Source organism: Leucopleurus acutus (genome assembly GCF_964270905.1).
Source record: "Leucopleurus acutus genome assembly, chromosome: 6".
Lineage (NCBI taxonomy): Eukaryota > Metazoa > Chordata > Mammalia > Artiodactyla > Delphinidae > Leucopleurus > Leucopleurus acutus.
Window position 1 is genome coordinate 72,507,600 of NC_139149.1, and position 16,219 is coordinate 72,523,818.

The 16,219-nt window shown below is 32.0% G+C and overlaps 1 protein-coding gene across 3 annotated transcripts in view; it reads right to left on the bottom strand.

The window, feature by feature from the left end:
• Positions 1-10,149, bottom strand: part of CALCRL (calcitonin receptor like receptor) — a 103,809-nt gene extending 93,660 nt beyond the window's left edge. For all 3 annotated transcript variants that reach the window (XM_082841373.1, XM_082841370.1, XM_082841371.1), the window contains exon 1: positions 9,994-10,149. The gene's annotated coding sequence lies outside the window, so the exon portion shown is untranslated. The remainder of the gene's footprint in view (positions 1-9,993) is intronic.
• Positions 10,150-16,219: the final 6,070 nt, after the last annotated feature.

Genomic DNA, 16,219 nt, shown 5'->3' on the forward strand with positions numbered 1-16,219 from the left:
TTTTGAGTAATTAGGAGCAGAGTGTTGTCTCAGTGTAAAAATTTAACTTTTTTTTTAGAGCACACGCTATGTCAAGACCTACATCATAGTTACACTTAACGAAACCCCCTGAAGACACACTGAGCTGGAGTCTCCTATTTCTAAGTTAGGATCCCATTGACTAGATTTATTTAGCTTATTCTAGCTTCTAGCTTCAGAAACTACATGTAACATTAAAAGTTTTTAACATGTAGTCTTTTATGGTATGTATGGTACTATAACTGAGAAAGTTGAGAATATGTAGCCTTAAATATGTAGTGTCTTATGGTACTAGAGTTGTGACAGTTACGAACTCAGTGAACTGTGAGCTTTCAGAGTTAATCTGAAACACACAATTAGTGGATTTTTGAAGGATTTTTTTCTTTTTTAAAGATTCCTTTTTTTTTTTTAAATGGTACAGTTACTTTTGTATTTTATTTATTTACTTTTGGCTGTGTTGGGTCTTCATTTCTGTGCGAGGGCTTTCTCTAGTTGTGGCAAGCGGGGGCCACTCTTCATCGCGGTGCGCAGGCCCCTCACTATCGTGGCGTCTCTTGTTGCGGAGCACAGGCTCCAGACGCGCAGGCTCAGTAGTTGTGGCTCACGGGCCTAGTTGCTCCGCGACACGTGGGATCTTCCCAGGCCAGGGCTCGAACCCGTGTCCCCTGCATTAGCAGGCAGATTCTCAACCACTGTGCCACCAGGGTAGCCCTGAAAGATGTTTGAGTTATACAAAAACTCTAACATAAATTCTTTGATTTTGGTATATTTATTTTGAAGGAAGTAGGCTGGAATCTGGTTCATTAAATATGGACATATATTAATTTTATGATCAAAAGACTTGGTAAGTCTTCTAATAATTTTTGAACTGATAACATGGAGCACAGTACAGGAAATCCTTTTGGAAAGTGTATAATTAAGGAAGTTAATTCATGTGAAGAATTCAATTAATTAAAATATTAAACAATATTTAGGAAAATCATTTATGGATTACATCCCTCTCAGTTTGCTCTAGACCTTAAAACTTGTTCATATCTCATTTGAAGACCTTCCTGTTCAAATTAATGAAACCAAACATTCTTCAAACTTTATTCTTAATGATATCACTTTCTTTAACCACATTCTTTTTGTCTAAAAAATGAACAATTTCTGCTACATGACCATGACATTTGTGGTGGATTTAGATGCAAGGAAATCTTTCTGTTAAAATTTAAAATGTCAAAGTTATATCTGAAGCAGTTGAAAAGAAGATATTTCAGAATATCAAAGCACATACAATTGTGAGCTAAGTAGAATCCATTATATTATTCTTTATTTCAGTTTTTTTTTCTACTTTTAATCTATAATCCAAGGTTTCTTAAATATAATAAATATATGCAGAAAGTATCTGATTTATCAGGTTTTGTCATTTTAGAAACACCCTAGTTAAGGCATTCAGTCCTGATCTTGCAACAAAATGAAAAATAGAGTGGCAGCCAGCAGTATAGCTTAAGAGTTAATCAGCACTGTCTTACACTGCACTGAGGTGGAGCTGATGTTGTCCAGACCTGGGGTCTTACCTTTAACATCTAACATAGAGGCTGGCACATTGTGAGTGCTTTCTAAACTGAAGATCAGGCTGTTTAACCCTAGCACCCCTAATATCAACGATGACATAGTCACTGGGTTAAACTACAACTGTTCTCTGACAAGATTAAATTCTGGTGTGAACAGAAATTTCCCCATATAAAATATATTGCAGTGAGAACATATTTTAACTTGATAAGAGGAAGAGCGAATCTGGAAGATCCTGTGTGTATGTTATCTTTTTTTAAAAGAGTGGAAACCTTATATCATTTCTCTTTACCCTCCCCCATTCATAATGTATTTTTATATTATAACATATATTATATTTCTTTTAAATATACCTTTAACATACATTTAAGCCCATATCAGACTGCCCTACCAACCCCCTAAAAAAAGTCCTGAGTAACTAGAGAATATGAACCATGCTCATGGTTGGATGACAACATTAAGGTCTCAGTTCTTGTCAATTTAACTAGTGAATTCACTACAGTTCCAGTTATCATTCCAGAAGGAATTTTTGAAGAATTTCCCAAATCTAAAAATCTAAATAATTTTGGAGAAAAAAGAGTAAATATGGATGAATTCCCCTAACTAGTTATGATGGTTAATTTATGTTCTAACTTGGCTAGGCTATGGTGCCCAGTTGTTTGATCAAACAGTAGTCTAGATGCTGCTGTGAAGATATTTTGTAGATGTGACTGACATCTACCATCAGACACTTTAAATAAAGGAGATGACCCTTGATAATGTGTGTGGGCCTCTTCCAATCGGTGGAAAGCTTTAAGATTAAACACTGAGGTTTCCCAATAAAGAAAGAATTTTTCTTCAAGATTTTTTTCCATGCTACTCTTGACTATCTGAGGCCAGAACGAAGCTGCTGAGTATTTGGTTTGGAGGAGAGTCCAAAGGTGTAGGTGTAGGTATAGAAACATCGTGAACGGAGAAGGGTACAGAGAGGAGATAGAAAATTACCAATTGCGGATTCTACCTACTGTGTAGTTTTTTCCTAGAGCCTTGCAGTATTGCCCTCTAGTTGATGGAGATAATCTTAAAAGCCATTTGTTTCTGATGTTCATGTCTATTTTTTGAGTTCATAGGTACTTATAAAAGTATCTGAAGTAACTGAAAAATATATACGTATAATTTACTTCATTCAGAAGAAAAATTGTCCTTTGAATTAATTAGCAAGTTTCATAAATGAGATCCAAAAACTCTTAATGGATCCATCAGAAAGGGAGATCCCATGAAACTCATGCAACTGTATGCAAAATGTGAGTCCCTATGAATGTAGATTAGTTGGTTTTGTTCTGGAGAAAGAGTTTGTAGTTTTCATTATATTCTCAATATGGACCGTAATTCATAAAATATTCAAAAACAGATTTTTAGAATAAATTATCTTAAACCAAAACTTAAATGAATGTTCACTGTCCTATTGCACAAGTACTCTTTCATCCTATTTCTGACATATAATACATAAGAAAATATAAGTGTCTACCATTAGGCAGTAGTAAGAAGGCCCTGTAATAAAGACATTTTTACAAAAAGAAAATAACCACCAAAAACTTGGAGCCCTACAAATGAAGTTTAATTTGATCATTCTAAATGTTCTTTAAATTTTGAGTTTCTACAGCTGCTATAAGTAGTCAAAACTAAAAATTTCTTGACAAACATCTAAATTTATCTCTAATGTACCATATTCCACAAAATCCACATAACATAAATAAACTTACTTTTTATTATCTTATGTTAGAAGAAATTGAGTTTAAATCTGGTGGATCATTATGCTTATTCAACTTTGTGCAACGTTAGTAATAAGAGATCTAATAATAGATAATATATAATAGTGCAACAAAATAGTTAGGATTCAGAGTCATGGTAGATGTACGTTAAAATCAGAGCTTTATCAATGATATCATTTGACTTTGGGAACACCATGTACTTCATTGGGCATCATGTGTAAAAGAAAGAAAGAAACAATAATTTCTGTATAATATACCTTTACAATTCTTAGCATGAAGATACTTTTTAGGTGCTCAAGCTCTGTAGAAATGGTGATTAACAATGTCAGTTTTATTAGGTCTGGCACATATTATATGATGATGGCAAAGTGTGATCAGTCTAAAAACTGATTACAAATCACACTTGTTCACTCTCCCTGTCCTATGAAGAAGTTGTATTCTAATTGTCTGTATGTTTATTGTTTGGAATGAGCTTTTGCATAGAGACAAGTTATGTCCTCAGTCTTGTTCACAAAAGATTTATGATGAGCACTAAAATGTGTTGAATACCTACTACGTGCCAAGTGCTGTGCTAAACATTTTCAATGTATTGTTTCTTGGATTCCTCACAAAACCTTATAAAGCAATGTGATTAATCACTTCCATTTTACAGAAGAGAAAGGGGAACTAAGAAGTGGTGAAGTTTGGGTTCATATGTGAATGACCTGAAGCCAAAGTCCATTAAGCTGCACGTCTCATATTTCATATGCACAGCTCATATTTCAGCTGTGGTATTGTAATTTTTTTCTTTTCATTTTATTTGCAATTGATAAGAAAGCAGTGGGAAATAAAAACCTACTTAAAAATTAAACTTATGGACTAACCAGGAAACCCAAGATTATTTACTCTATCACTGTTTCAAAAGAATTTCAATTCATTCTATACTTAACTTAAGGTTCCAGGAACAGCATCCCTTTGCAATAGGAATGATGAGATACCAGCCACCAATTGGAAAGGGAAGAAGAGTGGTTCAGAGCATGAGTCAGAATTTAAGTTCTGGTTTTGCCACTTGATAACCATGTGAACTTTGGCACATTACTTAGGAGTTCTGTGCCTTGGTTTTGGAGTTTCTTACCTGCAAACAAAGATAATAATATTTGCTAGGGCTTTGGGGAAGATTAAATGGGTTTATACATGAGTAATTAATAATGTCCATAGCACATGGCAAACCCTTAAAGAAATTAGCTAAATCAGGAGCAGCAAGCCACCCTTTAAAAGGGGGTTCTCTTGTATGAGTGCAGTGTGGACAAATTCACCCATGCTGACTTCTGGTGGGAATGCTGCAGCAGGGAAGGCAGACTCTACTGTTAGAGGCAGAAAAAAAAAAAAAAGTTTCTGTCCCTCAGGGATATTAAGATAGATGCATCCAATAATGCATCCTTCATCCAATAATTCATCCTTATCTAATAATGTCAAGGACCAAAAAGCAAAGCTGACAATAAATATATTTACCCAAGTAAACCTGACAATTCCAAGATATTTTAGTTAGTTAACTGGGAGTTTAACGAAATTGTGTTTAACACATTTAAAATGTAGCAATATCCTTACTAAATGTGATATGATTGATGTCTAAAATGTACTCCATTCCAGGGAATTGCTTCAAACAACAACTATATCTAAATTTCTAAAACACAAATCCATAAGTTATATTTTTTGCCTTAGCTAATAAAGTATAGGGGCATGTCCTAAAAAAAAAAGATTTAAAACCAAAAAAATTTCATTGAAAATAGATTTTTAAAGAAGGCATATGTAAATTGATTAATAAAATATTTAAGCATGTTACCCTGATATTAGATCTGCATTATTTAAGGAAAAACAAGTCTCCTATTTTGCCTCACATTTGAAAATAACAGAATTACGAAAAAAACCCAACAGTTTTGTATTGATGACATTCTTTTCCCATAGTTTTAATCCTCCTTATTTTCTGCTATAACATTACTTATTCTTCTCTAGTACTTACTGAAGTTCCAATTTTCCCTTCAAGTTATCCTTGGAAGGGAAGCAAAATTGAGGTTCATGCACAAATATCTGCATAATAATTGGTGTCAGGTTAACTGATGGTTATGGGTTCAAAATAATGCTCGTTTGTAAAATGTATGAAATCAGTGCTTGGATATAAGACAAATTTATCTTAGTTTTGATTGATAAAACCAAGCTTTTGTGTTCATGAATATGCTAATGACCCCCAGCTGACTAAGCTGGAAGGAGAGTGGCACCTTGTAAACCAGCTAGCCGGTATTTCACTATATCACTGCTATTTAATATACCAAATGACATGCTCACAAGTCACTATGGTTTTATGAGAAGCACAATTGAGTTCAGGTTAACCTAAACCTAAATAGAGAAATAATGACAGATTTATACAAAAGTTTGTGCCATATTAACATTTTTTATCTAAAAAATATGTTCCATGTTAAAAGGAATAAGATTTCACTAAAAATTGGGCTCCATCCAACAACTTCAATAAAGTATAAAGCAATAGCCTCAATACCACAGGGTTGGTTTGGTTAATTGTTTATTTAGATTTATATTGGGTCAAGCTGAGTTTTTGTCCTTTTAATTGGTAGTAAGGTAGGAAGCATATGATGCATTTAATTAAACCAGGAAGGAAGAAAAAGATTAAAACTTGTTTTATGTTTAAAAGTAAATACACTCTTTTGACCATTTTTGCAAACGATGTTGTGTGTATGTTGTGTTTGTTTTGTATAATACTGTTTCTTTTAAGTAAACTAATTTAAAGGAAAAAGAGGAAGAAACATGTTCTAGGAAAGTATTTGCAACTTATCATCTGATAATAATTCTGGTAACCTAATAAACATAGACTGTAACTCAGTTCACAGCCAGTGATTCCATTTTATTTTTTAACATTAAGAAGACTTTTATTGGATCTTTAAAATCCATTTCTTCATTTTTTTGTAAATAACATTAAATTAAAAAACTAACTTGATTTTAAGTTTACTCAAATATGGAAAAAATACAGATTATTTGATCTAATCTGATTTAATGAACAATATTATAATCCAAATTAGACATGAGAAAATAATAATCTGGATTTATTGAGGACAAAAAGTTTAAATTATTTAAATGGGAATGGCAATAGGATGTATAAAATATATTTCCTATTATTTAAATGGGTTTTGGTGATTTAATTATCATATATCTAATCATATGCTCTTTTTCCTTAAATCACACTAGTTCAATATTTATATTCCAAAGTTTACAATTAAATGTATTCTATATTATTTTTTCAATTTTACACTGATTAAGGCTGTATACCTTCAAAATTATAAACCAACTTATAAGTAGGTAAACTAAAATTAAGGTGTGAAAACTATCCAGTTACTTTGAGTTGCATAACTACTATTGATGAAAGAATTTGGGCAGGTATGATTGTCCATGTGAATAAATGGGAAAAAGATCGAGATATCTGGTTAGTGTATAGACCTTGTGTTTCTGGTTAAGTATTTGTTTTCCACCTAATTGCATCAGAACATTTTCTGATATTAAATGAGAGAATTTCTTAAATTTAATAGTGCAGCATGGTAATAGTACTTTGGTAGAAAAAGAGAGATTTCCTAAGAAATTATAAACATTTATATAGTGCATCCATGAACTTCAAAACCAGACACAGACAAATCTTTTAAATAGGTGTGTACTGATTTTCCATCTTACGTTTATTCTCTGATAGTCTAAGTCAAGAACTAAGAGATACTACAAGTCAAGAACTAAGAGATACTACACTCTCTGAGTGTCGTCTTTAACACTGTTGCAATGAGGTATCTTATGTTTATGGTTTAAGAGCTTCTCTGAATCCTAAATAAAGATAAGGAATAAAGCCAAAGACTCAAATAATGTCCTTTAAATATATTTGTTTTCTGAAATGTTGACACCATTATCATGGTATCTCTAAAAACAATTATTTTTTCAAGCTGTGTTCAAAGTCATACATAGAGTATGAAATAAGTTTTGTTTAGTGAATGCATATTTAGATCTTTAAAAAGTTTATTTTAATTGTTCTATAGCAGTCTCTAAGGCAGTTCTTAAAAATTAAGTAACTATCAAATTTTAACCATGGAACTAAAGGTTGAAAACAAAATATTGTTATAATGGTTACAAATATCTAAATTAGAAATATGTAATAATACTATAAACTGAATTCTGATTAGTTTTTTTGTGTTTATCAAAGAATTTTTCCACATTAACATAAAGCTTATAAGGTAAACTTTTGTCTTAATATTATTTTGAATTTTTTACTGAAGTAAATATCTGTTATGCATAAAATAATGATAAAATATGTACAGGTTAATGTGAAGGTTCTCACAGTATACTAGGGTGTTGACTCCATTTAAACTTCAGTATGTCCTAGGCATCACCAATGAGTAAAGTACATATACCTTGGCCATTCATTTAACATAGTTTTTAAAATTACAGACCCAGTTCTAATTTCTATTTAATTTTTTGTTATTCATTTTTTCAAAGTGAATGAATACTCTTATATATTCTAAAAATTTACATATTTTAACTAACAAAATAATATTTTGGCATATGCCAAGATATACTGGGAAAAAAGAACTTGTAGCAATAACCAAAAGCATATTCGTAAAGATATCTAAATATTGCAGTAGAACATAGTTTTGCTCACATTACCCATGTGATTTCTCAATTCTGTATTTTTATCTTACATATTTAGAACTGTAATTAGATTCTGTGTATTGATTTTATGATCCTACAGGGTAATATCATCCAGAAAAGTAAATTAATTCTTAATGGCTGAAAGCATGCATTGATGCTCTGATATTCTCTTACCATTAAAGAAAGCAAACTGTAGAATTTAATAATATGAATTCTTATTTCAAACTTTCAATTATTTTCTCAAATAATAAACCTTTGCCAAATGACCCTCAATATTCGTTGCCTAGTGTTTTTCCACAGTATTTTTTGAAAATAAAGATTATAAACCATACTATAAGAATAGTTACAAAAAATAAATTAAATTATTTTAATAATTTAAAGAAAATTATGGGGTTTTGGCTAGCAATTAAATAAAGATGAGAGAATTTGAGGGAGTTCCTTATTATAAAATATAATATTAATGTAATACCTCCTTGTAAGAAAATAATCTAAATTTAAAACAGTGTTATTTTAATTTTTGTTACTAACCCATGGCATTGGGTTAGGCATTTAGTGTGTTCTTTCCGTTTCTTCCCCTAATTATCTAATGGCTATTTACAAAGTCACATTCTAAAAACACTATCCATTTCCACAAATGTGTCAGGGAACTCAGTACCATTAATGAATGACAGGAGATAGGAAACCAGCCATAATATTTTTAAAGAATCACAAAAATAAGACTTAATTGAACTTTCCATTATTTGGAGAAATTTGTGGGAAAACTGAGTAGAAAATTATGAAGGAATTACTCAGAATGTGTTGGTAGTCCACCGTTAATGTGCCAGATTATGGGTGATTAAGTACAGGATTTCTCCTCTGAAGGATATTTTGCAGATTATAATTTCACTTAGGTAAGAAAATATATTAAAATTATGTCAATTAATATAATTTGAACCCAAATCTGACATCTAATTTTTCTTAGCAACAAATTTGTCATGTCTCTATACCAACAACTTATTAAGTAGATACTAGTTTCTTAAATTGTCCAGGACGGTCTGTACTGTTGAAAGAAGCATTAACAGATGATTCATCTCAACATTTCAGTAAGTTTTATCCTGGAAGTTCTTTTTTTAATACACACTTTAATTTCCCTGTTTAATTATCTGATATATCTATTTGGGAAATATTTTGTTACTTTTCTTTACCCACGGTTATCTCAGTATCACACCCTCCCCGAAAAAGTTTGCAGAGGGATACCAGACAAATGGAAGTAACACATTCTATTAGCTTAAGAGCTTTGAAATCAGAGTTAATATAGAAATATCAACATTTTCTCAACCCTAGTTGTTTTTTTCCTTTGTTGCCCACCCCATGATCCAATACAGCGGAAACAGTTCAGAGTTAGTAAAAGAGAGACTTAGACACATCTGGCAACAGCGAACAATGAAAATTCCATTAGTTCAATAGTTAGAGATGTATGTGTAAATAGGCGTGAGTGGCAAATAGAAGACAAATATAATAAATCCAAAGTGATTCCTTTTCTTTTAATTCTCCATCGTGTTCAACTACAGAGTGAGACTCCGAGACCCCCATAAGTAGTTATTCTTTCACCCCCTTTTTAGAATACTGATTATATGGAAAGTTTAAAGACTCTTCCTGGGGGAAAAATGTTTTCCAGCTGTCAAAATTTAAGCTTAGCTAATAGTAGAGCTAATTTTAAAAAGCATTGTTCCCTGATTAAGATATTTGTTCAAAAGTATGCCTTTTAATCCATTTAGATGTTTTATCACTTCCTAAATTTATTTTTCTAGAATATCACTGTACATAATATTATCTAGTAGTAATAGGTATTGTGTACATCTTGGGGAGATACACTCTCATTTTTCTAACATGTGAAATAAATGAGAATTGTTTCAACATAATTTCAATGTCACTAACTAAATTCTATAGTAGAAACATTGTCAAACTACATGAGAATACGACTCCGAATAAATATATTTATTTTGAATAATGCACTTACCCAGCACAGCTCCTAAGGAAATTCTTGGTGAAATATTCTTAGGATGGAATTTGATTTTCTGAGATTCCGCAGAAGAAATGTACCCCCAGACAAGGTGCGGAAGGGTGAAAGCTTTGCAGTGTAACCCTGCAGGCAGGGTGAGGTCCAGTTAGCAGAGCTTGATGATCTAAAGCAGGAGGTGACACTCTCTGCTGGAGAGAGAGGGTTGTTCTGAGTAGATTGGAAGGGTTGTCACATTGTATGTGCTCAGCAGCAGAAGGGAAACATCAGAGCTTCCTGTTACATCACTCTGACCCCGCCTGCAGTTAGTGTTAGGTTACTTTCTTTCTCAAATGGCATACCCCAGGAAAGCAGCACTCCTTTTTTATTCTGAGACAAGAGCAAGAAGCAGCCTGAACAGACAGAGATCATATGCTGTATGAATACATTGTTAGCAGCAAAAGCTGGCTGGATTTCACCTTGATTGAGTTCTGTTAGAACTTGTCAAACAGAGATGCCTATGATTTGAAGGAAATCTGAACATAGTATTCTGCTCAAAGAATTAAAGGAATTAGGAAGTGTGTGCGTGTGTGTGTGTGTGTGTGTGTGTGTGTGTGTGTGTGTTGAATTATACTTTACAAAGCATCAAGGGAATTTTTTAATCTAACATGTCTTTCTTCATAAAGGAACACAGAAAACTAATAACTATTTTTCCCTCATAATTAGTTCTGTGATCTAACTCTTGTTAATTTGGATCTCTGATAATCAGAGCTATTCCCTAATCAGTTTTCCACAATTCAATGATGAAACTCTATCCTGTAGGTTTTTGAACATTTTTAAAATTTTGTTCATGACATAGATATGTGTGTATGTGTCATAACCAAAACCATTGTGTGTGTATGTGTTGTGTGTGTATACATATACATACATAATTATTTTTCATTATATATAAATATATATCTTAGAGAAAATAACCTTTTGAGAACGTGTTTATACATTTAAAATAATTGCACATATTTAAAAATATTTGACTTGTTATCACCTATGAAATAAAAGAGTAATTAATACCATTACACTTATACCTCAAAATAGCCTTAACAAAAATGCCAATAATTTGTAGACTTAAATTATGAAACAAGGTAAAATATGTAACATACTTTAATACTTTTATAAAAAGTTTTGCCTCAAAACATAAGTTTATTCTAAATGTGTTTAATAAATCATTGGCAGTTATCAGGGGAGAAAGTTTTAAATTTGAAATGAACTTTTTTTTTGACAATATGGTGTATGTGTGAGATACAACAACAATAATAATTTCTGAAATCTAAACAGAACTAAAAGTCACTTATCTGGGCATCAATTTTCTATCTGTAAACTAGAAGAGATGTATCAAAGAATATCTAAAATCCATATATTTTTAACACTTTCAGTCAACAAATTAGGTAACATTTAGAAATACATATGATATGATGATCATTACTCAATTCTTAGTAAATCTGAAATCAGAGGCAATGAGATATTGGTGTGTTACTGCAATTCCAGAACAAAATGAGATTCTCATATTCCTTGTAGAATAACAAAGGAGGACCAGGCAACATAAATTAAAGAGAATTCACGTATTTTAAACAGTATGTTCCTGCTGACACTTTTATTACTTGGAAGAAACTTATTACACAATTATTGATCTTAAGATCAAGAGGATCAAGGTTGATAAAAATAAATACATATAAAAATTGGATACATACTAATCTCTATCAAATTATAGTTATAAAGCTTGTAAGAAACTAACTTATACCTATTTGGTTATTGAGAAATAGAAAATAACCATAGGTTGCAAGTTTACAGAATATTGTCATTTCCAGTTAGGACTAGGTTTTGCTTTGCTTTGGGAGGCTGCTGAGATGTACTTCATTTGGAGTTATTTCTTTCAGCCCATGAGAAGAAAAGTCAATGTTGCAGATTATGACCAACTCCACAAACAGTGGTTCTTTAATCAGAATACTGACATGGATATTGCCAGGTGAAAGCTTGACTGAATTCTGCTGCAGAGTGAATACACTAAGGGAACCACTAAGAAGAAATACAAAGCACTGGGATTGGACCAAGAGACATGAGATTCCAGTCCTGGTTCTGATACTTTCTAGTGTGACCTTTGACAAAACATTTTACGTGTTGCTGTTCCCATCTTAAAATTCAGAGCAGAATCAAATACTAGACTTTAATATGTGCCTGAATGATTACTGTCCATGTCTTCTGATCTCTCATGCTTGGTACATCATCTGACTCCTAGTAAGAGATCAAAATATAGCTTTTGAATTTAAGTTATAAAAAACTAAAACTTTTGCCAGTAAGTTTGCAAAAGTACTAATATTTTTTCTTCAAGAGTCATTGATTTCATTCACCCAACACTAGTAAAGTCTAGGGAATAAAAAAATCTATGCTTTGGACTTATGTCCTAAGAATCTGAAACCAACCCTGTTTCTCCTCTACTATACATCCTCTTTCTCCTTTACTAATACTACACTAAATGGGAAGGCTAATAGAGGCTATAGTATTTATATTTAAATTATTGTTCAGGCACATGTTTATACTCCATGAAGTCCCTTGGATAATTTTTATTACTTATCATTTAAAAGCCTTATTTAGAAATAACAGGCAAACTGCATCCCACTAATCAGATTCTAAATTGCCATTTTATAAACTCCAGATGAAATAAATGGCATGAGGACTTTCAGGGAGCCACTCTGGATATGAAGGGACAGGTGAAAAGATGGATCTCAACACTGAAACATGACAACAGATATTTGGAAAAAATGCAGTAGAACAAAGTGAAAGTATTTCAATAATCATTGAGGTGATTCTTAACCAGTGAGGCATTAATCAATATATTAATTTAGCCTTATGTATTTTATTTATAAAATAATTTTTTTCCAGAACAGATGATTAAAGACACTTGCAATCATTTAATAAGTGATCAAACCTATATTTTGAGCTAGACACTGTACTAGCTGTGTTGGGGAATTAAGAAAAAAATAGGATGTATTCTGTTATCTAGTTTATACAGCATAGATTGACGAGCACATGAGGAATCAAGTGCCAAATTCTCTGCAATTAACAACTAATGTTGCAAACGCAGAGTCTAGATGTAACCATGCAGGACACTGTCAATAAGGTTTTCTATAGAACTCAGGAATGATGTACAATGCAGAATGAAATATATGATAATAATTAGTCATGCTTGCCCATTTCAGAATCCTAGACACAGATTTGTGCCTACATTTGTGGTCCCATATAAGGCACATGAGAGCTGTAGTCTACCAGTAATGAGTACCAATAACCATGTGAAATGCACTTTGACTAACACTCAGGAGGAGGCTATCTCAAAATATCTGGATTACTGTTTATATTATTTGACTAACTTAGTCAAATTAGACCAAAAATGTGGTTTGGGTTGAACTGACCACTTATTTTGAATTCGTGTGGCTACTGCCTTGGAGCGTAGTTCTGCCACAAACAAAACAAAACAAAACAAAACACTTTTAAATGAAACATGTTATGAACAGACTGTCCTTGGTGAGAGTGCAAGAAAGAACTTTAAAAATTATTTCTATGAAGTTTTTCAGGTATTATGTTGTGAATTAATAATTTCTCTGTGTTCTCAACTGTTGGAAAGTCATTACTTATACTCAGAAAATGTATGCATCAACAAAATTATGTATACCATGCATTGTTTAAAATGAACCAATAATTTGGGGAGAAACACAATTTTTATAATCTTTAAATCAAAAAAATCCTAGTAAGGAAGTCGACCTGACCTTCTATTATTTTACTTAAATTGCTTAGCATATTTAAAGTTATTTTATTACTAAATGAATTGCATTTAGTAGAAGGACCCAGATCTGATGGCTGAGCCATTGAAAGTGAATATGCTATTTTCCATTATTAAAACCAAAGGGCTGATTTCACTCTAATTATACACATAATTTATCATTTCAAGGAGATCTTGATGTTGTTTTTAAAATTTTTACTATAAATACAAATTTGAAAAGAACAGAAAACTTTAAATTTGAAGTGAGTACCATGACATCAGGTCCCTATATGGATAAATAAAACTATTTTACTAGTTTATATAGAGCATTTCTTTCAGTATTTTATAATGTGTTTCCCCAAGAAAGTCAAACAACATATCAGTAACAATTGGCTATAAACCTGCCTATTCTTTTCATTGATTCTTATGAAGTTCTGATGGATTTGCATCTTCTAAGGAACTCAGTATTTTCTTATAGATATTAATGAGTGTTTGAGCCTCTCCTCCTCCAAAAGGGCTAACTGTTGCTAGAATTAAAAGCTAAGACTGGCAAATGAGATATGTCATGGACTAATTAAAGATTAATTTTAAAATACAATAAAATTATAAATGCTCACAAAATGAACTTCCTGAGGATGAAGTCCCCTAAGCAGGGTGATCATGTGCCCCAGTTTGCTAGGGCAGTTCCAGTTTATATATTTATATTCAAAAGTGTCCTGGTTTGGATGAAAAATTATATATGGTCACCCTAGCTATACTTATCCATATTGCCCTGACAAGTGGTACATAAATACTGAGAGTGAGTAATTCATCTGGGAAACTAGAATCGCTTTTCCCAGAAGAGTTTAAAATAGTTCTTATTTCTAGGATAGTATTAGTTGGCATTGAAAAAGATGCCCTTTTCATCTCTGGATATGTATTGTGAACTTATTCTGAAATGCTTCTTATTTGCTGAATATCCATCTTCATTGTGAAAATAAATGGTTTATTTAATTTTGTGTTTATGCATGTTGACCTAAGCAACATTTGATTAAGTGACCACATCTTACATTTTGCTTAAAAAATTAATTATTAAGTTCTAAGAATGCCAAATAGTATGAATGTTTTCCCAGTACAGACTATTTTATTCAGCTATTGTCATATTTATATAACTTGTAAAATTATTAGCAATTTATATTTTCTTTTCAATAATTTATTTGTGTTTAACATCACTCTATCATACACAGTGAAAGCTTTTAAATATAAAGTAGTGTGGAACTATATATAATGCATATATTAAAGAATAATGCAATGTATTTGCCTAAGAATTCTTAACACCTTTGAGAAAGTATCATTTTTTTTTAATACTTAGCTTTGAGGAGTTGCGTATCTACAGTCTCATCCTGCCATCTAGTGTTAAACATTCTCAAATTGCCAAAGTTGCTCTCTTAAGTGAAATAATAATGGAATTCTGTCCTTTTTTCTTTAAATAAAAATCCCAATAACTAGGGAAGATTTCCAAGAAAACAATCTGATGTACATGATGACTAGAATTATAGTGGGCAGGTACTTATTGTAGCTATACAATTAAAATATCCTTTTGTATACAGCAAAAAGAATATGTACTTCATACAGTATTTAGATGCAAAGGCAAACAATCATTAAATAAATATTAAAACATGAGTGAAACATTACAAATTAAAATGACATACCACCTTTTTTCTTCCAGTGAATGTACATATCACATATATGTAACATACATACATTTAAATATTTGAAATGATCTAAAGCAGGGCAACTCTGAAGGCTATGGCTACGTTAAAGTGGACTAACTCCTACATATCTGATCAGGAATACAAATCAGATTTTCAAAAGCTCACAACAGAGTGAAAAGTGTCTTTCACATTTGATAAACAAGGACCTCACTGTATTCAAGCATGAAAAATATTTGTTTTACCACTCTGTGTTAGGAAAACAAATCAATGATTAATTGGTTATAATCCTGCCAGTCTGGCTTAATACAGCTGATATTTGAGAGACAGTATTTGGGGGCATATTAATTCCCCCTGAAATCTACCTTTCTAAGCAGTTGTATCATCAGAAAGCAAGGTTTCTGAACTAGAGCCATCCATTGGATGTTAACTGATCATCATATTAATTGATCATCTGCCATGTACCAAGCATTTGGATGGTTACTGGGAGTACAAAGTTGGATAATAGGGCCATGGTCCCTGCTCTCAAGGAATTTAGTTTCTATCCTCAGGTAGACATTTAGGGAAATACACTTATTTTTACTCATATTGCTCAAATACTCCAGTTGCTTAAAAGCAATATGTTCAATGACTGAAACACATCAGGACTGAGTGGATAGGAAGGTAGGATGGAGGGAGGACATACTTCTTGCAGAAGAGCATTTTCTCTGAAGGTAATAATTACTCTGGAACCTAAAAGTCAAGAAAT